Below are 23224 nucleotides of genomic sequence, written 5' to 3'. Positions count from 1 at the left end.
ACTACACCAGAAAATATGGACTGCTGAGCATATGATGCAACTAGCAGTCAATGCTGTGCACACTGCGCACTGCACTACAGCCGGAGTGCAAAGCCCCAACTTTGAACACTAGGGGTGTTCGTTCTTGACAAATTTAAGTTACTAGGATTAGGCATGGTTGGAAGAAAATTACATTTCTTTTCTACAAAACGCACACTTTATTGCCGACAAGTTTCGGTACACTGTACCATTTTCAAGACTAGTACACATAAGACACATAAGAATTTTCTGGGATATATACTCTGTGGTCGGGTGATTGGAGGGGAAGGGGAGGGGGGAGGTAAGTGACGGAAAGGGTGAAGGTGGGAAGGGATAGGGGAAAACCAGAGGTAGTTACAGAGAGGAGCGTGGGTTGGCGTCACAGGGATTTTTTGGGGTGTAATAGTGGAATGTATAGGAGGGAGGAGTGGAAATGGAAAGGGGAGTGGAGGAGGAAAGGGAAAAGGTGATCATTAGCAATGGGTTCTTTCCTCTTTACAATTTTTAAAATTTCCAACTGTTCCCTGATGTCCAGCTGTGTTCCTTTCTTGACTCGGTGCAGCAATTCCAGGGTAAAATCCACTTGGTGGCCTTCCTCCCGAAGGTGGGTAGCGAATTGGGACATCCCGATGTTGTTGCAGTAATCGCGCCGGTGTTCCTCTGCTTGTACGGTCAGACTCCTTCCTGTTTGTCCTATGTATTTGGAGTCACAATCACCACACCTTAATTGGTAGACCCCGCTCTTGAGGGTTGAGTCAATAGGGTCCTTGACTGAAGGTAGCATGCTCTTCAGGTTAGAATTATTGTAAAATGCCGGTTTCATGTTGATTACTTTGAGTAATTTTTCCAATTTAATAGAAGGTTGGCCTAAATATTTTATGCGTCGCCATGAATGTTGATCCGTGGGGGTGGTAGAGTAAATACATCTGAGTAAGAATTTTTTCTTTTTGCTTTCAAACAAATCGTTGATCAATTTTTCGGTGTAACCATTGGCTACCACGATTTTTTTGATGGTGGTAATTTCTGAAAGAAGATCTGAGGGCTCTAAAGGGATCGACAAAGCGCTATGTAGCATGCAATGAAAGGCTGACAATTTTTGGGTTATGGCATGCTTGGCAGTTGCATGGATGACTTGGTCTGTATAAGTTAGCTTTCAGTAAATGGAGAACTTATGCTCGCCGTCTTTAATGGAAATATTAAGATCCGAATAATTTAGAGTGCTACCCTCTTGTAACTCCATAGTGAACTTGATATTTGAATTTAAAGCATTGATAAGGTGTAAAAAATTGCTTAGTTGCCTTTTTGTTCCCGTCCATAAACAAAGTATATCATCTACATAGCAGAACCAATAATGAACATTCTTTAGGAGGGGGTGGTCACTATTGAAAAGTTTCTTTTCTAAATTGTTCCAAAATATTCCGGCTAGCAGAGGTGACAATGGGGAGCCCATAGCTAAACCGTCCCCTTGTAGGTAGAAGTTTCCGTTAAACATGAAATAATTTTGATTTGTGCACACTTTCCATAAAGATATTAGTTCGTCACAAATGATTTGTGGTGTTTTAGCACTGCTTCATCACTTGGAACACAGCGTGAATAAGTTCACAACGTCAAAGGAAACTAGCATAGAAGTATTAGGTGGTGCTACTTTTTATAAGAATGTTGTCAATTCTATGGAATTCATAATACTGTGTTTTGCATGGAAATTGGAATGTTCCATGAATTTGCACTTCACAACTTTGGATAGGGAATGCACTGGGGAGCCTATGCCTGAGACCACCGGGCGGATGGGAATGGAAGGTTTGTGCACTTTGGGCATGCCATAAAATCTGGGGGCAGTGGGATTCATCTCTGTTACATTCCACTTTTCGCTTGGGGTGAGGACCATTTTGATTTTGGAAATAGCACTTTTACACTCTGCTTGGCATTTCTTGGTGGGATCTTTTTCTAACAGTTGCACATGATTTTTTGCAATAAATTCTAAACATTTGTCAATGTAAATCTGTTGGTCCATGATCACTGTTGCGTTCCCTTTGTCTGCTTTAATGGCTACCACGTCCGCTGCTTTAAAAGATTTCTTGATTGAGTTTATTATGGCTCCTTCTCGGTTATGGGCAGATGGTTTCTCGTTATCATGCCGCCACTCTTTTTTAAACAATAAATTTAAGGTATTGGCAAAGACACTCTGATCATGTGATCTTCTCGTCTTGAAGCGACTTTACAATCCACTACCAGGTCTTCAAAATCTTCGGTTTTGTTTTTTAGGTTCGGACAGTATTTAAGGCCTTTTTCAAGCAGTTTAACCTCTGCAGGTTGGAAATGGTGCTGTGATAAGTTAATTACTCTTTGGTGGAATGTTTGGGATATGGGACTAACAATTGCAATCCTTGTTGATTCTGCAGTTTTTTTCTTTGTCGGTGTTCTTCTTTCTCCAGGTTGTTGTCGTCGGTGTTGTTGTTTCTCCAGTTGTCTCTCCAGGTTTCGTAGCTTCTTCTTTACCGTCTGCAACTTCTTGTAGGCAATTTCACTTGCCAAGCCCCTCACTCAGTCGTCAAACACCGTCCACTCAGCCCAATGAAAGGACTTCATCAGCTCCGTGTACAGAAGATATCTATACACTACATTGTTTCGTTTCGCATACCAATATTGCAGTTCCTTCTTGATCCAGGTCTTCTTGGCTGCTTCCAAGGTGTAGAAAGTGGCTGGTGAAGTTGACTTGCTCCGGAGATTCACATATTTGGGAATGAGGTTACGGGCTAGACATCTACTGTTGGAATATATGTTAATCAGGATAACTCGGAATTTAATAGTCAATTTCTTGTACCACTTGGCCTGTACTGCGGTGCTAGCAGATTCAAGTGCAGGATTCAGTGCAGCAACAATTCAGTGCAGGATTAGGCATCTTGTCCAGTATAGTCCAAAAATTTCCAGAGAGAGGAACGATGCCGCAGTAGCTAATAGTAGCTCTGGTGCAGTGTGTACAACCTGGACTGCTAGTCGCATCATATGCTCAGCAGTCAATAATTGTCTGGTATAGTCCACAAATATCAACAGATGGGATTGATGCCTCAGTAGTTTAACTGGCTAAAGCACTTGACTGTAAATTGGTGGATCCAGGATCGAATCCCAGTCAAGGTGAATGAATTTTTTCTCCTTGTGATTATACGCATCAGACCGGAGATACAGTATATCTTTCCAAAGGCTCCCAGAATCAAAGAAAAGTCTTCTTTCTGGAAATGTTCAGACCACTTTGCTTCACCTTCAGAGTGGATAATTCCTAATAATCATTTGTATCTCTTAAGCCAGATGATAACTTAGAAAATATAGAGCATGTCAGAATATACTACTGCCTTTAACATAATTTGTGTTGATTCCAGATGACCTGGAAATATTAGCTCTCCTGTAAAAAAATTTAACTGTCAATAACTCACAATTTTTTCACTACCATGCTACTTTTTGTAACGTCGTGTCCATGATGTTTGGCGTAATTAATTATGCACTGATGTTCAAATTGTATTTATATTATATGTATGCAAATTTGTATTTATTTTGGTGTTCTGGAGTTGAGGGTGCTATGGTGATGAAGAGTAAACGGGGGATTGTTAGAGAGAGAGAGAGAGAGAGAGAGAGCCATTTTGGATGGAGGAGATGAAATAAAGTGCTTAAGAGTATAAGTGAATATTATTGTCTAAGAAGAAAAAAAAAGGTTGCGACATCACATTTTTCATTAAATCGTCCTTTCTATCCCAATTACTAGTGAACTGACAAGACTTTGAGTGTTTTTGACTGATGAAATATATATTCTTAAAGAGTTCTTTGGTTCAGATTGTGAACAGTTTAATTAGTATATACCCAGTGAGAAATGGGTGGTGGAATCCACGTGGAACCCACGTGGAGAATTAACGTGGATACCACGTGTTTTTGGTCGTGGAATCAACGTGGAACCCACGTGGAAATTTGGTGGAAAAATTAAAACAGCAGTTGGTGCTGTCCTAAAACCATTAAAACCTCAACCACTCTATATCTAAATCTTCTATATATGTGTCTACGATTTTTCATGTGCTCTCATGGCTGCCTTTCCACGAATTATATAAAAATAGAATGTGTGATACATTTTCACATAACTAGCGTGGTTTCAGGATGATAAATGACGCAATATCACCAGAGAGTTAAGTTCCACAAATTAGAAATTCTGTTTAACATTTTATGATAATCACCACAAATCCACTTGAAATCAATGTGGATTCCACGTGGGTCCAACCACTCAATATCCACCACCACCAAATATCCACCACTCAACGTGGATTCCACGTGGGTTCCACGTGGATTCCACCACCCATTTCTCACTGGGTAAGCACAGCACACCATACACCTTTTTATATTCACCACAAACTAATCTTTTTCCTAACAACAATCAACCATAAACAAACTATTTAATAAAACATAAATAAAAACATATCATGGCAACCTATGCAACCTGGCATGTTGCTTCCACATCATATTGCAAATTGCCATATTAACACCCCCCCTCAATTTGACAATTCTTGTATCACATTTACTTTTTCCCTTAAAATACAGAAACATGTGGTGCCAAGTGGCTTAGTTAACATATCAGCCTTTTGATTGCTTGATGGCACATATTTTACATTAAAAATGTTTTTCTGTATAAGATCACTCGGAAAATAATATTTCACCTCAACATGTTTCATTCTACGATACTTATGTCTAAACAATAAATGAATACAGGACTGATTGTCCTCAAACAAGATTACTGGTTTCTTTACATCTATACCCAAGTCTTCTTAAATTCCAATTGTCCATTAGGCTTCGCATGCACCCTCACACAAAGCCACAAAGCTCTGCTTCCGTTGTGGATAGTGATACATTCGACTGTTTTCTCGTACTCCATGATACAGTGCCACCAAAGACTTCCACTACAAAACCAGATGTGGACTTTCTGTCTTGTGAGTCTCCAGCCCAATCTGCATCGGCAAAACACATACGGATTCAAGTGAATCCTTCTTAGGAAAAAATAATACGTAATCAAGTGTACCTTTAATGTATCTAAGCACTCTTTTAAGCCCTTTCCATAGTCCTTCAGTGGGCCTTCTCTGATATCTGCTAAATAAATTTACACTTAAAGATAAATCTGGTCTAGAAATAGACATCAAAAACATTAAACATCCAATAAGTTCCTTCACTGGTTTATCAGTTATAATAGGCTCATTATCAAAATCAGTACCAGAAAATTTTTCTTCAATTGGAGATTTGGTAGGTTTGCAATCAGACATATTAAATCTACTCAACATATCTTCCATGTACTTCTTTTGAGATAAATACATACCAGCTCTATCCATGTCAATCTTGATTCCTAAGTAGAACTTTAAATTTCCAAGATCAGTCATCTTAAATTTTTCCATTAATTTTCTTTTCACATAACTCAATTCTACATCACTACTACAGGCGATAAGCAAATCATCAACATAAAGTAGAATATAAATCACAATAGCTTCCTTAATGTACACATACAGACACCTATCATGCTTTGACTGAACAAAACCAAGGCTTTGCACATACTTATCGAAACAACTATTCCATTCCTTGGGGGCTTGCTTTAGTCCATACATAATGGTTTCTGGAGCTTGCAAACCAAGTTTCCTTTAACATTAACTCCTGGGGGTGGTAGCATGAATATTTCATCATTTAAATTACCTTGCAGGAATGCATTCTTTACATCCATTTGACCTGAAACTAATGATTTATGGTTAATGATAGACAATAATATACGAACTGTAGACATTCGAGCAACAGGGGCATATGTTTCTTCATAATCAAGTCCTCTTCTTTGAGCGCATCCCCTGATGACTAATCTTGCTTTGTATCTTGAAGTGTTTCCATTTTCATCTTTCTTCACTTTGAATATCCATTTTGCATCAATAGCTTTCCTTCCTTCAGGCAGTTCACATAGTTTCCAAGTTTTATTTTCTTCCAACGATGATAATTCCTCCTTGATGGCTTCCTTCCACAGTGGTGCATCACTCCTCTGCTCCGCTTCTTCAAATGTGGCTGGTGCATCACTAACATAATCTTCAGCCATTAGAGCATATGCTACTTGGTCATCAGTTTCTATATCTTCCACATAATCTTCCAAATATCGTGGTGTTGTCTTCTTCCTTTTTCCTCTTCCAAGTTCTTGTGAATCATAGTTACGACTTCTTGGTAGTTGTATTGGCTCTGGAGTTTCTTGAGTCTCTGTCTGTAGTTCTTTTTCTATTCCTTGAAAATTTTCATTTTGCATTTCATTAGCTTCATTCTTTCCTTCTTCCTGATCAGTACTGGAATAGAACTCTTCATTCTTCTTTAATGACTTAATTGTTCTTTTCTCATCAAATATAACATCTCTTCCACTGATTAACTTATTTGTTTTGATATCCAAAAGTCTGTATCCATTTGCACAATATCCAAGCATTATACAAGCTTTAGAGTGGGTATCAAGTTTTCCTTTTCTTAATTCTTTTGGTATATGAAGGTGAGCAATACATCCAAAAACTTTGAGCTTCCCAATACATATTTTGTTTTCTTCCATACCACAATTCTGCTGGAATTGCATTTTTTAAGGCTAACGTGGGACATCTGTTTATAGTATAAACTGCTGACATTACTGCTTCTGAACAGAATTTCTTTTCAAGTCCAGAGTCCGACAGCATACATCTTGCCTTGTCCATTATGTTCCTGTTCATCCTCTCAGCTACACCATTTTGAGATGGTGTGTATCTCATAGTATATTCCGCCTGTATTCCTCTTTTAGCAGAAAATTCTTTCATCATAGTTGAGACATACTCTCCTCCATTATCACAACGGAGTCAACTCAATGGCAAATTGAAGTGAGCTGTTGCCATGGCTGTATACATCTGAAAATACTTAAAAACTCGATCTTTTGATTCAAGCAAATACGCAACTGTAAAATGAGTGAAGTCATCAACAAATATTAAGACATATTCTTTGTCGTCATAGGATGTAGGACTAATAGGCCCCATCACATCACTATGAATAATTTCCAATGGACGATTTGCCCTATTCCTTGAAGTATTGTGTGGCAGCTTTGTTTGTTTTCCTTCCAGACACACAGTACAAATGTCCTTTTCCTTTTCTTCTATTCTCAACCCATCAACAAGCTTTTCTAATACTTTCATGTTTTCATAACCAAGGTGAGCCAATCTTCTATGCCAAAGTGCAGTACTTGAAGTTCCTGAGCTAATTAGGGCCTTTTCCATATTGTTTTTCTGTAATATCAGCTCTATTTCATAAAGCTTCTTTTTCCTGTATCCAATTCCTAGTAGTGTTCCTTCTTGATATATTTTCCCTGTTCCATTCTTAAACACAACTTCGAGTCCTTTCATGTCTAATTGAGCAACTGAGATGAGATTGATGTCCATATCAGGCACTATTAGTACATTATGCAAGGTTATGTTCCTCCATTTTCCTTCCACATTTGTCTTTACATTTATATCTCCTTTTATTTCAGCAATTAAGAAGCTATTTCTTTTAGCGATCTTTATTTTAATTGGAACATCTAGCTTTCTGATATTAAAAACTTCATCCTTCAAGCAGGTCAGATGCTCTGATGCCCCTGAGTCAATAATCCATTTATTCCTTAAATCTGAATATTCTAATTCTGAGTACTCAGCATTCAATGTCATGGATGGATTTTCAAATTTACAGGTTGTTAAACTGTAGCTTACTTTTGTTTCATAGATGTTATTTTCTCCTTTTCCATGGTCACTGGAGTCAGCTAGATTAGCTCCACCACTATAATTTCGAAATGGTTGTTGAGGCTTTCTGCATTGAGCTCTTGTGTGGCCTGCTATACCACAATTATGACATGTAAAAGGGAAAGCTGGTATTTTCTTTTGTGAATTTCGGAAATCGTTCTTCTTTTTATATTCTTGTGCCTGTGGATTTCCATGAAATTTAATAGGATTTCTCATATGTTTTTCACTTATATACTTTCCTTTTGACTGGGCAGCAAATACTGAAATTGGCTGGTCTTCACACGTGGGTTTTTGCTTGCTTGTTCCTCGTTTGGATTCCTCATCTATTAATCGTCCTTTTACAAAAGATAGAGTTAATTCTTAGGTACGAATGGTCTCAATTGCTGTTACAACTGCATCATATTCCTTAGGCATGGTTAATAATAAGTGGCAAATAATGTCATTCTCTTCCAACGTTTTTCCTGATGTTTTCAATTTTCTTATAGCTTTATCAAACCTTAAGAGGTGAGCTTCCAATTTTTCCTGAGATGGATTGAATCTCATGCAGAGCAATCTCTTCATTAGTTGTATTTGATTTGTGATACTTTTCCGCTCAAATATAGTCTGCAGTGTTTCCCAGGCTTCAAATGCTGTGGCCTTATCCTTTACGTATTCCAAGTGGCTGTCTGATATTTTCTGCACAATAAGGCTTTTACATTTTTTAGCATTTCTCTGTACTTCTGTGTATCCCTTTTGTTTCTTAACTTTATCAGCCTCACTGTCCTCCTTAGATCCAATAAAAGGTGCAAGTTTGGTATATAATGGCACTTCCACAAATTCAATGAAGTTTTTCTCATCCAGGAGAACTTCCATTCTAAATTTCCAATTGCTGTAATTAGTTCCGTCAAAAAGTGGTACATGGTACCTAATTCCCTCTTCATCAGCCATTTTCAATTTAATTTTCAATTCAGTATTTCCAATTCTGACCAAAGGTTTCCTGGGCCCATAACCTGATGAAATATATATTCTTAAAGAGTTCTTTGGTTCAGATTGTGAACAGTTTAATTAGTATATAAGCACAGCACACCATACACCTTTTTATATTCACCACAAACTAATCTTTTTCCTAACAACAATCAACCATAAACAAACTATTTAATAAAACATAAATAAAAACATATCATGGCAATTACCTATGCAACCTGGCATGTTGCTTCCACATCATATTGCAAATTGCCATATTATCATTGACTTCACTGAGTTTTCAATAATGAGTGAGACATCATTAACTGATGTTTCATGATTTTATCTGCCTCAAATTTGCATGAGTACTCACTAAATATGTCTAAAAACTTCATTTGATCCTTGAAAATGATAAAATGTGTTGAAATCTGGGTCGGTTGTTGAGTTTTGAAATTATAAAGTGTGGAAATTATCATTTGTGTTCTTTCATCATGGATATATTGAACTTACAACAAATCAAGCCAGAAGCGATTTTATTTTTATGAGGGTATTTTTTTAAACAAACAGTTCCACTCAGCAAGAAGAGGACTCAATGTTTTTTTTTATGATAGGTTTTGATCAAATACAATCAAGCTTGTTCAATATCTCACTCCCAAATCCTTGCATATAGCAGAAGTGAGCAAAACGATTACAGTACATTATGTAATAAATAAACAATAATTAACATTGCATAATAGCAATGAGCTAAATAAATATAAACTACAACATCCGTCAATTGAACAATGAATAAATATTGATACCTAAATATAATTGGTACAAATACAATGGAGTCAGTATTCAACATTAACCCGTGGAGGTTAAACCTTCACATATAAGATGCAGTTGATTTATTTGAGCGATTATTTTGGAAAAAATGTTTGCCTTATGCGCATGCCATCAAATGGTAAATATATTAACCGCACCAATACAGATCATAATATACATAAATCAAACTGTATTGTGCCATTGAAACTCTGAGTCAATCAGAGTGCTTGGTTAACCAATTCAGTTTCTGTGGTTAAAAAATTGTACGTTTTCCACCTAAACATCACTGATAATTTTGGTTCCTACTGGCATCAGCCATCTAGGGTTAACATTTCAAGACACAATTTCTCTCCACCCTGTATACATAGTTTTGTTCAATAAATGAACATTGAATAGAAAATATATGTACTTAAATGAGATTCATGCCTCATTTTTAAATCCAAGGAATTTTGTACAGAGGCTTCAGAATACATGAAATACCCTCGCAGTTCATTAACGTATGCTGAATAAGAGAAGTATGGCCTTCTGAGTCGGATAGCGTCCTTAGAGCGGGATGCTGAGGACAAAGGGAGCTGGGTTGATTGAAAGAAAATGGTGAGCATCAAATGGAGGTGGGTTGAGGGACAAGGTTTCATTTGACTGTGCTTAACAATTTCAAATTGTTCTGAGGCATCAATAGTAGCTTCCTTCCATTTTTTTCACTCTCCAGGGGTTGGCACTGTCAGGGTGGACAAAGGACTTGTGGGTAGAGAGGAAAATACATGTGAGTGGTAAGCTCTCTACCCCCTCCCAAGAGATTTCATTTGAATTCGCCCAGCCACCTCACCTTTGCACTCACCTTTGACCTTGACTTTCCGCCACACTCATTCTCTTCCTCTTCACCTTTGGAACAAACACCAGGTATTATAAACTCGCCCCACAAGATTCAAGTGGTTTTTTTCCACGAGAATGACATGTGAATGTTGACACAATTTGCAGTTTACTAAACGAGGAGTTGTGGAAGTATTAAGCCATTCTCAAATACTTGAATTTAGAATTCCACAGAGTAAACTCATGAACCATGGATGGAGTTTTGGGGGGGAATAGAGGGGCCTGCCCCCCCCCCCCAACTTAAATGGTAATTATCAGAAAAAAGTACGAAACCTGTGCATTCTAGTACATTGAAAACAAAAACATGAAAAGTTTAAATAAGTATAAGTGTAAGATAGTACTTCAAATGCTGTTCTCAGAGGCTAATATAAACAAATTTTACAGGAAAACTTAGGGGTTATGGAATATTGGGAGGGGGGTTCCATAAACCCCTAACAGGATTGCTGGCCTCCCAACATAAAAACTCTGAACTTCTCCCTTGCATGGGCTAGGTATCGCATATATAGGTGGACATGCTTTTGGATGTAAATGTGGTAGTTTCTAAGAGAGGTCATGAAGCACTGACTCACCCGGCGGCTCGTCTTCTGTCCCTCTCCCTGGCCAGCTGCGCCCTCCGCCTAAGGCAGCAGATGACAAGCAGCGCTAGCAAAGGAAAGCCCAGAATGCACGACACGATTGGGATGACCACTGTCTCAGGAGCAACTGCCCTCACGGAAGAGAATTAAGGCTCAGCTAGAGTCACTGCCGCACTTCGGATTAATTTACTGCAACAGCAACACAGTTTAACATTGCTTGAAATTCTTGCCATTGCATCATCAAGTTTTAGGCAATAAAATGTAACTTCAATTCCACAAAAATTGCTTTAAATGAGATCAATTTCCTGGTGAATTCAAAATACTTACACCAATACATTTCAGGATTTTGGAAATACTGTAGTTCCATTTCCATGAAACTAGAGTTAAAGATTACACCAGTCCTTTGTTGATAATGCAAAACTAAAGTGGCAGCATAGTATTTTTGTCAGAAAGAATATGGTACATACATTGAGTACTTTCTCAGAATGGCAGTTAAATAAGTTCTTTTGCGTACATGCATAATGTGGTTGCAGCGCCTGGGTGGAGCTCGGAAAGGCGTTGCCAAGGTTGCATTTATGTTTGATGCAACTGTTTCTTGTTCTTGGTGTAAGTGTATGTTTTAACCTCTTGTGAATAAAAGGATTCTTTCCTGCATGTTATGGGTTAGGCAGGTATGTATGCATGGGTTAGGTAACAGGTTATGGGTCCAGCCACAGCGGGTTCCACTGCAAAAGGGTGTTTGCAAAAGGCGAGATTTGCTATTTGAGAAAGTGAAAAACAAGGTAGGAAACGTTCGTACGCAGGTTTCCGCGGTGATTACTTGAGTTCAGCATTCTTTCGGGCTGCATCCGCGTCCGTTGTCGAAGAACCACAACAGTTTCGCCAGCTCTCCTGCCAGCGTCCTCAGGTGAAGGATGAAGTGAAGCTTCACTTCATCCTTCACCTGAGGACGCTGGCAGGAGAGCTGGCGAAACTGTTGTGGTTCTTCGACAACGGACGCGGATGCAGCCCGAAAGAATGCTGAACTCAAGGTAGGAAACGGTCGTTTATGCCAGTGGCGGTTTATACATTTTTGAATGATCATTGGCATCCCCGAACGAAGACTCCGCGAGCCATATACCAAGTTTGAACTCAATCACTTTACTTGGGTGTTGCGAGTGAAAGCAGATTTATTACTTAGGGATTAATGGGAGGCTATTGAACGCTATACTGATGCGGAAGGTGCTGTGTTATCTCAGGGTGAAGCTCGGCATCGTGCGAGATGTAACACAAATGCCTTGTCCGTTATTTACAAAACTGTTGGGGATGAATTTCTTGGAGATATCGTCATGGTTGAGCTTCCACACGAGACAGACGTGGGCTGGTGCTTCGCTTGAGACAGGCAGGTGCCTCAGTGATGTATTCAGTTGCGTCCAGTGTATAAGTGCATTCAATTACAAGGATAACTTCCTACTCAATTTTGAAGGTCGAGTCACTAATATTAAGTTGAAACCACAGTTTAAAATGGCTAATTGCAGTGTATGTAATGCAAGTGTGCTTAAACGCCAGCTAAGGATTACATGCAGTGAGTGTCAAACCCAGTGTCACGCAAGTTGTGTTCACTTGTACAAAGAGGACATTGAGTATATTGAGTGCTGAGAAGCAAAGTTGGCGTTGACCTACCTGCACTACAAAAAAACATAAGAGCATGACAGTAGCTCCACTGGCGGATACGGACACTGCTAGTATCTCTAATATTATAAACCTTCTAGAAGAAGCTAAAGAGAACAGGAAACGTATGGAATTGGACTTGAACAAGGCTATTGAGTTTGTGCACAATAGATTAGATGAAAATACTACAGTGCTTCAAGAAAACTCAACTCAAATTGTTGAATACTTAGCGACAATAGACTTGCATATTCAAGAAAAAGTTAGGCTTAAAATCTCGAGAGAGTGAATTACAAAAGAGGTTAGACGACCAAGAGCAATACTTTCGTGTTAATGACCTTGAAATACACGGCATTCCCAAGCAAACAAATGAAAACAACTTAGAAATCGTGAAAAGTGTGGGGGATGCCCTTGGTGTTAAAATAACCGACGATATGGTGAACACATGCCACCGATTGGGAAAGAAGGGACACGAAGGTGGAACGAGAGGTATCATAGTCAAATTCATCCGTAGACATACAAAAGAAGAAATTCTTCAAAAGAGGAGAGTGAAAAGGACCTTCTCCACACGGCACCTGGGCTTGGCGACCGATACTCCGGTGTACATAAACGAGAGCCTGAGTCCAGGTCGGAGGAGACTCTTCGCTGCTGCGCGTCTTGTGAAGAAAGAAAAGGGATACAAATATTTATGGCTAAGGCATGGGACAATACTCATGAGGAAGAAGGAGAATGATCAAGTAATCACTCTGCAATCCTCTGATGACCTGGAGACACTGTAAGCATTCTGTGAGTGAGTTATGTAATTCTTCAACCTATCTTTACTAACAAAATGCAGAGTACTGTTAATGACCGTGGAGTTAACGGTGGCAGGTTCTTTGTCTTGCACCAAAATATAAGAAGTCTAAGAGGGAATTTTGATAAATTTGTATTTCAACTAGTTAATGTCGATATAATACCTGCTGTAATAGTTTTGACAGAAATTTGGGTTAATGACACTGAAGTATCTATGTATCAAATAACTGGATATCGGAGTTTTGACGTGTGTAATAACAACTGGCTGGAGGAGTTATTGCATATGTGGCAGATAATTATTAATGTTTTTCTATTGATTTGGGTGAATTAAAAACTGCTGATATGATTAAATTAGGTATCAGTAGGGATAAATGATTCTTCTTTGATAAGCATCATTGGTGTATATAGACTTAATTTTAACCCTGTTGAACATTTTTTGAGAGAATTGGAGAATGTACAAACCATCTCTCTCAAGAGGAATTTAATTGTAATTGGTGATATAAATTTATACATATTACAATCCAACGATATTTCCTTTGAATATTTATGGCTTATGGCTAGTCATGGACTGGACCAGCATATTCGAGTTCCAACTAGAATTAGCAAAATGGGTATAACATGTATAGATCATATTTTTTTGCAGAAGTAGAGATAAGAAGGTATGAGGGAAGGACAGACGATTGGGGTTTGACTGACCATCTTGCTGTATCATGTAATTTAAATATTAATGTACCCATTAACATATTCAAACGAGTTTATCGAAGCTATCATATCAAAGGTTTCATTCCAGTTTGTCAGATCAAATGATAATGTCGCTGATATGTTGACAAAGCCACTGTCAGAAACTAAGACAAAAGAATTTTGTAACATGTTAAATCTTAAGGAGTACTAAGAGATTTATATTTCAAATTATTATTTTGGGAATCCCGAGGGGAGGCGTTGGAGTATACGTTAATTACAAAATAAGTTCTTTTGCGTACATGCATAATGTGGTTGCAGCGCCTGGGTGGAGTTCGGAAAGGCGTTGCCAAGGTTGCGTTTATGTTCGATGTAACTGTTTCTTGTTCTCGTTTAAACCTATTGTGAATGAAAGGTCTTTTCCTGCATGTTCTAACAATATGGCATTTGTCTTAAAAATTCCTCCAATGCTTATGCAAGCATCACTGCAAAAGCACATCTGAAAATTCTGCTTTTCAAATGCCATTCCGGAAGAAGTAGCTCGGAGAGCCCAATACATATTTCTCATCACCATTTGGTGAAGTGCAATCAAAGCATGCTTTGAAATTTCACAGTAAATGACATTTCCTATGCTTCTCCTTGCATTATCTCATGGAAGTGAGTTAACGTAAGAATGCATGCAAATTCATGCCCTTACATAAGTTGATGAGGCAGGGGGTTTCAATGGGCCCCCTATCTTTGATGAGATTATATATTTGCATTGTCCAATTGCTGGGAGACCTTAGAAGATTCCAAATCGACAAGGTAGGTACATTCTATAAGTGAAACTAAGATTCAGGAACTAAGTGAAGGACTGCAAAAGCTACCCTGGGGCAAATACCGACAATGACCATAACTTAGAAATGACGTAATGTCAACTACAATTAAAACCAAAAAATTGAAGAAAGTCGTGATAAACATTGGGTGATGGGAGAAGCAAAAAAAATATCAGCATTATAGCCCAGGTGACGAGAGCATTTCACCAAAAGGATGATTTTCTTACAGCAGGAAATATCAACTTAGATGTAAGGAAACAGTTTAACAGAACTTACATTTGGAGTAACCTGTGACACATGGTTTAAATCACAGGCAGCCGCTTTTTATGCAGAAGAAATTGGTAAATTCGTAAAAAGGTATGACAAGTGCTGCACAATATTGACAAAATAGAGGAGAGTTACACCTTTCATATGTGAATATTTTTTTTTCCTTGTGCTGGTTTGTCTCCAGCGATTCAGAGGTTAATTTCCGAATTGCCCTCGCATATCTAAGTTATTTTTCAGTCACAGACATGTCCTTCCAAAGTTCACATTTAGAGTTAACAAAACACAGTTGCACAGAGTAAGTAAAAATGAAAACGACTTTGTGTGGTCCAAGTTTACACACTAATTTCCCTGTCAGTTCAAAATCAACCAGAACCTTATGCTAATTTCACCACGTAACATCTGTCCTATTTTTTTCTGTGAACCATCTGGAACTCTTCTGGACTAATGGGTTGTGGAATCTCACGCTAAGCGCTGCGTAAGAATGAATTATTGCTAATTTTTTTCTATAATCCGGCCTTTTTCCACTGATGAAACATAGGAAATATTGACGCAGGGCTTGGTTTCCTCGAATGAAGAAGTACAGAACTTCCCTCACTAATATGAAACGCTTAGAGACATTCCAAAATCGAACTCTACGCTACATCACCAACCAATGCACACTCATACATACCAATCAAAGAAATCAGATGCGCCCACAAAGTTCCCACAATACAAGAGTTTATTAAAACGCAAGCTGTGCTCCCTTGAAACTCCCTTCCACTTAGCAGACACAGAAAATTAATGGGTTAACCCATTCCATCCCAACCCAAGTAGCAAAATCTTATGTAAAAACTATTTTAAAATATATTGCGAGAACATTTTAAAATGATTTTAACATAATTTTGAAAACATATTAGCTTTCTCTGTTTCGACGTTACAAATCATTTTTTCATCATTTCAAAATGATTTTAACATAAGTTTAAAATATGTCCAATTCTTGTATGAGCTATGAAATATAGATTTTAAAATAGTTTTAAAATATGTTGTAACTAATTCAGCCTCTTTTAAAAATGATTAATTGCTATGTTAATATGATATAAGTAAACATTTGAAATTTCGAACTGTGCCAGGAACAGTAAAAAAAAAATTTCCCACCTAGCATTTATCCTAGCGTCAACAGACATTAATGTTTTGAAGGAAGTGGTATATGAATCATGAGAATTACAGAATATACTTCTCTGCATGCTTTCACGGAAATCCCACCATTAGTCATTACCATGACCCACGTAAGACACTGCCTCCAAAAGGCGCCTTAAAGGTGCCTTTTTTAAGGCAAGGCACTGCCTTCAAAAGGCACACACAAGGCGCCTATAAGGTGCCTATCATCTTCTAGCTTAAATGCGCCTTTTAGGCGCCTTGGAAAGGCACCTCAAAAAGGCTACTTGAAGGCACATATAAAATTTTACGTTTACTATGCCTATAAAGGTTGTACAATGGAATTGCATTTATGAACCAATTTCCAGTACAAATATCGGCTACCCCAGTAACAATTTTTTCAATTTATATAAATACAGGGTTCTCAAGCATAACTTAAAAAAATAATATTACCTGCTTTCACACTTAGGATATTAATGCAGCAAAATATAAAAAATGACAAACTCAATTATCAGGACATATCAGCTACACTAGTTGCAATTCCAAAGTGTGAGTATTTTTTCAAGGACTCATTCCCAATAAAAATTAAATAAGAAAATGTTTTCTTTCATTCAAAAATCTATTTTCCCCAAAGGACATGCCTGAAAAATTAATTAATCGGGTAATTTCACTGATGCTAGCTCTCAATCTTGCTCCCTGGTGGAGCACTTACCCCTTCATTGACCCCTTGACTCTGAAACAATTATGCAATATATCACCATTATATCTACTATAATATGGTTCTATATGCAGTCACAGACATAAGCAAATTAAAAAATTATCCAAATAACAAATTGCATTTATTCAAGACAAGATTTCTTTGGACATTGATTTCTCAGCCATTTCCCAATTGCATTTACAAACAGCTTCTTTATCGATTGTAGCAAAGTGAAAATCTTGAAAATATCTGCACCATGCACCTAGGGGATAAAGAATGAAATTTCTAAATAACAACTTTGAATGTTTATTTCAAAAATTAACATGAAACTTCAATAGTGAATATGAAAATTAAAAAACTAGCCCAAGTAGTATTAAATAGAAAGACTTACCTTAAATGAAATTTAAAGTTTCTGTAGATTTCAAGCCTTTTTATTTGCCCTTTTGTTGACTGAATGTTTATTAACAGAAAGTCTTACAGTGAACACTTTCCTCGCTAGGGACGAACACATTTCACTGCAGTTGTCACCTCCAACTCTGCTGAAATGATCCACCTGCATTGAAAATACATACCAGCATTTGACATTAATAAATAGGAATAGAGGGCACAGTTAAACACCATTAAAACTGTTTTTATTGCTTATCCATCCTTTTTGACATGTTATTTAGTAATCTGGATTTTTAAGGTTAGGCAAAAACGTGCCATTATAATTGCCTTAAACAACCTTAAAATGAGTGAATTTGAGCCATGGGACTGTTGATAACCAGTCAAATATTTGGTTGAATTAAGTTTAAAGATTGACTGATTAAAAATACCTCATTCATTGATGATGTACTCCAATATTGAACTGAAAAATTCGCATACATAACATGCAAATACGTCAATGAATCTCTATTTTAGTTAAACCCTCTTCCTAGCTGTTTTAACAGACTATATTGCTATTTTCATTATCTATTTGACACCCTGTGAAGATTATTTAGCCAATAACTTAAAAATCATAATAGTGGAACAAGTTTGGCTGTGGGATGGGGGTTACAATGGTTTTCTAGTTCAGAAATCATGCTTGGATCTTTAGGCATAGGAAAAATAGCCATGTGGCAAAACATGCATAGGCCATTTAAGTCGAATTGTCCCTTGGTACACATGGAATGCAAAAGCAACGCTCAAAGGTCGTTTTACAGAAAGAATGGGCAAGGCTACGCCTATGAAGTGGGCTGATTTCTGAAAGCCAGTACAGTAAAAGAAAGACAGTACTTGCAACATAGCATTAGGTGGCTGACATAAGTTCCCTATTAAAGTATTAACTGACCGGTATCTTCATCACTTTCCTCGTTATCTCTTCCAGGGATAGCATGGTCCTTTTTCACCTCCTCGGGTTCTTCATGCTCCTGCAGGACCTCGAGAAATTTTCTTTTCCTAATTAGGGGGCGATCTGGAGAGGCTGCGATGTCATAATGCTGGCATTATAGTATATGAGTTCCCTTTATTCTCAAAGGGCCACGCATCATTTTCCAAGTTTATGTAGTTTTCTGCATCCTCTTCCAACTGAAAGGCATTTGTGAAAAATGAACACAAGCACAAATGGATACCTAAATGATAATGATCGGAGAGAGTTAAATTGATGGCTCTGTTTTGAACACCTTATTAATTACCATGATTATTCGACATATTCCCAATGGTTATTCATTTTCAATAAAAACCCTTCACACACGAGCTAATTGAGAATGAGACTAATGCTTTAATGTCATAAAGAACTACTATCAAAGTGGACTCTACAGCGAGAACCCTGATATTTCCACTTAGTCGGTCTGACTGGATTGTATTTTTAGTAGGCCAGCGAAAGCAAAGATCATGCCAAATTGTAATTACACTGATAATATAATTATGAATAACCTTATATAATTATAAGAATGTAATTAGAGGCTCTTTGGCCATACATAGTATATACTACACAATCGTATTAGAACACAAGGGTACATTCAAAGTTCGGTGATTTACAAAAAAATATTCCATTTACTTACATGTATACATGATCAGCACCGCAGAGATGGGTTGATGCTGACAGAAGCATCTCCTTATATGTCTTCGTCCCACTAAGAGCCACTGTTTCAGGGAATTCTGTTCACAGAAACCTGTTCCGACGTAGATTTTATTACTTGTGCAGGAAACAATATTCTTCATATCCCTTTTCGCCAGATTTCACTTCGAAATACGGATTATTTTCCTCTTCTACAGCGTACTTCAACGTAAATTTGCTAGCATAACAAGTTTTTATAGCACAGCTAAACTCGCTAAGTCACTAAATAGAGCAGCTTCGGAAGTTACGGAAGTAAACACAAGTAAACAAAAGAGTAGCAATGGCCGTTTGGGTACTCAAGATGGCCGCCGGTCGTTTTGGCGCTGGTTTCAAAGTACGATTTTAAATCCGAAATATTAAAATAAGTTCGTAGTGGGCAAATATTTGTAACTTGAGTTTTTTATATGCCAAATATATATTTTCCGTAGATATGAAAAGTTGTGCAAATACTTTCTTGTCCTGGTTTGCACAAATTTTTGCCTAAAATAATTTGTTGGATTTACTGTGGTGGATCACATATGAAGAGAATTACGTCAAACGCGATTATATTGATGGATGCTGATTAAGTGTATATTATTAACACCTTATAACCAAGCTTCCAGTTTTATTGTGATAATGGAAGTAACTGTTTTAGTACAGATTTTAAACGGACCCTTACACATAAACTTTTGTATATAGTATTCACTTGTGTAAATTGTATACCGTGTACACAATGTATATGTTGCTATACAGGCTCTAAAAATTTATATAAAATGTTTACATTGTATATATAATGCACAATTTTTATACAGGCAATACAACTGCACACAAATTTGCGCAAAATGTGTACGTTGTACGCATTCTGTATGGAAATTGTGTACTTTCTGTAGAATTTACATATTTTATACGTTCTATACAACTATATACATGTGTATATAAAACGTGTACATTTTTATACCCTGTATAGAAACTATGTACAAATTTTTCATTGGGGTGCCTGCTAAAGGCAACTGAAAGGCGCCTTTAAAGCGCCTTGAAAAAGGCATAAGGCACTAGCGCCTCCTATAGGCACCTAAAAGGCATCCTAAAGGCGCCTTTTGGAGGCAGTGTCTTACGTGGGGATCACTTTGACAACTTGGGACTCACCTAATATGTCAGTGATTGGATTAGAAATTAATTTATGTTCAGTGTCCTTATACTGTCCTTACAGTGGTCTTATCCCTTTTCAGTATGCAATAAAGCACATATTGAGAGTGTATTCAGGTGTTCCTTGATTGCATTCTCGGATCGTTCAATGTCCATTGTTTGATGATATGCCTTCATATTAGGATATTTTTCCCGGAAATTCATTATTTTAAATTTCTAGAAATATTATGGAAAACTGCCAAAACATACAGTTTTGTGGATTTCAAGATGGCGAAATTCAAACTCACTTTTGAAAAAAGGGATTCATTTTTGGTAGAAAGTCTCCAAAATCATCTGTATTACTTGTTTTATGTAAAGCTACTTGTCAGTTATCCACAATCACCTCCAAGGAATGAGAATTTTTATACTGGTTTATTTTATCAGACTGGTATGACTAAGATTATATGTACCAATGAAAATTTATATCAGCGTTTTAAAATAATTTCTAAATAATGACCTAATTATTTCAAAATTATGTTAAAATGATTTTACCATTATGTTAAAATGATTAGAAAATAATTATCAAATTATTTCAAAATTATTTTAAAATTATTTTAAAATGTGTGTAAAATAATTTTGAAATTGTTTTAAAATAATGTTCACATAATTATTTTTCTGTGAAATTAAAAAAGGAACATTTTTGGCAAAAATAAGCCATTACTTCCTGCATATCCAAGAATATACTATCAACAAAGTGAGATCAAATGGTACAAGACTTAAAAAGAGAAACGCCTGATACATTATTTTAAAATTATTTTAAAATCTTGAAAAAGTCATGAATTTAGCCATCTTATGATATTTTGATTTTAAAATCATTTGAAATAATTTTAAAATCATTTTTCAATATTCTTTTGCTACTTGGGTAAAGGCTTTAAAAGCTACAGATTACCCAAAGAAATATAAATTCAATAATTCCGGATTATTTCCAATGTCTTTGATTCAAAATTTTTTGTGATATTTTGACAATGCATATGCATTTTTGTCCATGCAGTAGACCATCAGCTACAGCTGGCAATTTATAAAAAATGCGAATTATAATCGTTTGGGGAAAAAATGACAAGAATGGAAAAAAATTATAAAATATCACAAAATTAAAAAATATGAAAAAAAGATAATAAAGAACAAAAAATCATTAAATGTAAACAAAGAAAAGAAAGAAGGTTGGAAAAGCTGAGGAAGAAAAAGGAGAGACTCTTGTGCTCCTTGGCCTTCCTTCAACGTTGCCGGGATACGGACACAATGCCAACATGTGTCCAAATCAAGCATCACCTCGACACTAGACAAGCGAAGAGGATAATACAAAGAGCTAGCGGGGCGTTACTCCGAGAACGCATACAGCACACTCGCCGATCTCTAAGCGAGTGCTCAGAACAACTTCTCGCTCTCCACCTCGAACTGGGGAGAATTCTCAACGCCGCTGACTGGGATACCATCGACAGAATCACGTATGACTCTTCCCGGAATACACAATCATCGACCCGGGAAAAACAAGAAAACAAGTACGAGAAACTTCATTCGAGACAGCACCCGACGAGCGGCCCTTATAAGGACCATTCTGTCATCAACCTGACAGACTCACCCCTGGATGAAGCCACCAACGCTATACTCTCCAAAGGCCTAAACTTTGCCTTGGCCCCTAAAGCCATACCGACGGAGAAAATCATCACCGGGGTTGAATCCGCTATCAGAAGGCTACCGAAGACAGAGGCGGATGCCATCAGGGAGGACGTAGCGGCTACATTGCGAAAAGCTCGACCGCCTAAACAGAACACGACGCGAGCCGAAAGGATGGCATTGAGGAAACTGAAAGAGAACACCAACATTCTGGTATTACCCGCAGACAAAGGGAATGCCACAGTCGTCATGAAGAGAGAAGAATACGACAGTAAAGTTAGAGCCCTCCTCCAGGAAACAACATACAGAGTGCTGAGGACGGACCCGACGGCTAAAACGATTCGGGAGGCGAAAGAAAATATCAAGAAATCTTCCAACCCCGTGAGGAGCTACGTACCCTTCTTCCGACCGCTCCGAAACCACCAAGGTTTTACGGGTTACCTAAAGTCCACAAAGAAGGCATCCGTTAAGACCCATTGTGAGTCAAATAGACGCACCTACATATCATCTCGCCAGATATCTCGCTAGGCATCTACAGCCACACGTGGGGAAGACGTCATCGCACGTGAAGAATTCAGCGCATTTCGTCGAAATACTTCAAGGAGTGACGATGGAGGACAAAGACATCATGGTCAGCTTCGACGTTGAATCTCTCTTCACAAACGTGCCCATAGACGATTCGTTGGAAATAATACGAGGACTACAAACAAAAGGGTTCCCGGAAGACTACGCCAACTTAGTGGAGTTCTGACTAAGGAAAACTTACTTCACCTGGAACGGACAAATGTACGAACAAACGGAGGGGGCGAGCATGGGTTCTCCACTATCACCAGTGGTGGCTAATTTATTTATGGAGAAATTTGAAGCGGAAGCCATGGACAGCTACAGTAAGAAACCTAAACTGTGGCTAAGATATGTGGATGACACCTTCGTTATTTGGCCGCATGGAGAGAAATGCCTACAAGACTACCTCCGGCATCTAAACGCCCAACATCCTGCTATCAAGTTTACGATGGAGGTAGAGGACAACAACCAGCTCCCATTTTTGGACGTCCTAGTCAAAAAGAAGAAAAACGGAAAACTGGGACACGCTGTCTTTAGGAAGAAGACGCACACTCATCGCTATCTTCACGCAGCCTCCCATCATCATCCAGCTCAGAAACACTCAGTGATCTCCTCACTAATGCGACGAGCCTACGATATCTCCGACGCCGAGTCCATATCATCGGAGAAAAATCTACTCGTAAAAACACTGAGACGGAATGGCTACAGTAGGCAACTGGTCCTGAAAAGGGCCGCTGAAGCGGAAAATCGAAGAAAGAAGGAGTTAAACGAAGACGTTTTAACATCTAATCAAAACA

General features: G+C 37.8%; 1 long non-coding RNA gene across 1 annotated transcript; it reads right to left on the bottom strand.

Annotated features, from left to right (window-relative positions):
* Positions 1–17133: 17133 nt before the first annotated feature.
* LOC124160191 lies at positions 17134–19689 on the bottom strand. Its single transcript, XR_006865108.1, has 4 exons — positions 19030–19689; positions 18318–18553; positions 17400–17561; positions 17134–17270 (listed from the first exon to the last, which is right to left on the bottom strand). It is a non-coding gene; the product is annotated as an uncharacterized LOC124160191 (long non-coding RNA).
* Positions 19690–23224: the final 3535 nt, after the last annotated feature.

This window comes from Ischnura elegans, chromosome 6, assembly GCF_921293095.1.
Source record: "Ischnura elegans chromosome 6, ioIscEleg1.1, whole genome shotgun sequence".
Lineage (NCBI taxonomy): Eukaryota > Metazoa > Arthropoda > Insecta > Odonata > Coenagrionidae > Ischnura > Ischnura elegans.
Note: the sequence above shows the minus strand (reverse complement) of the source record. Positions and strands in the feature narration are given on the sequence as shown.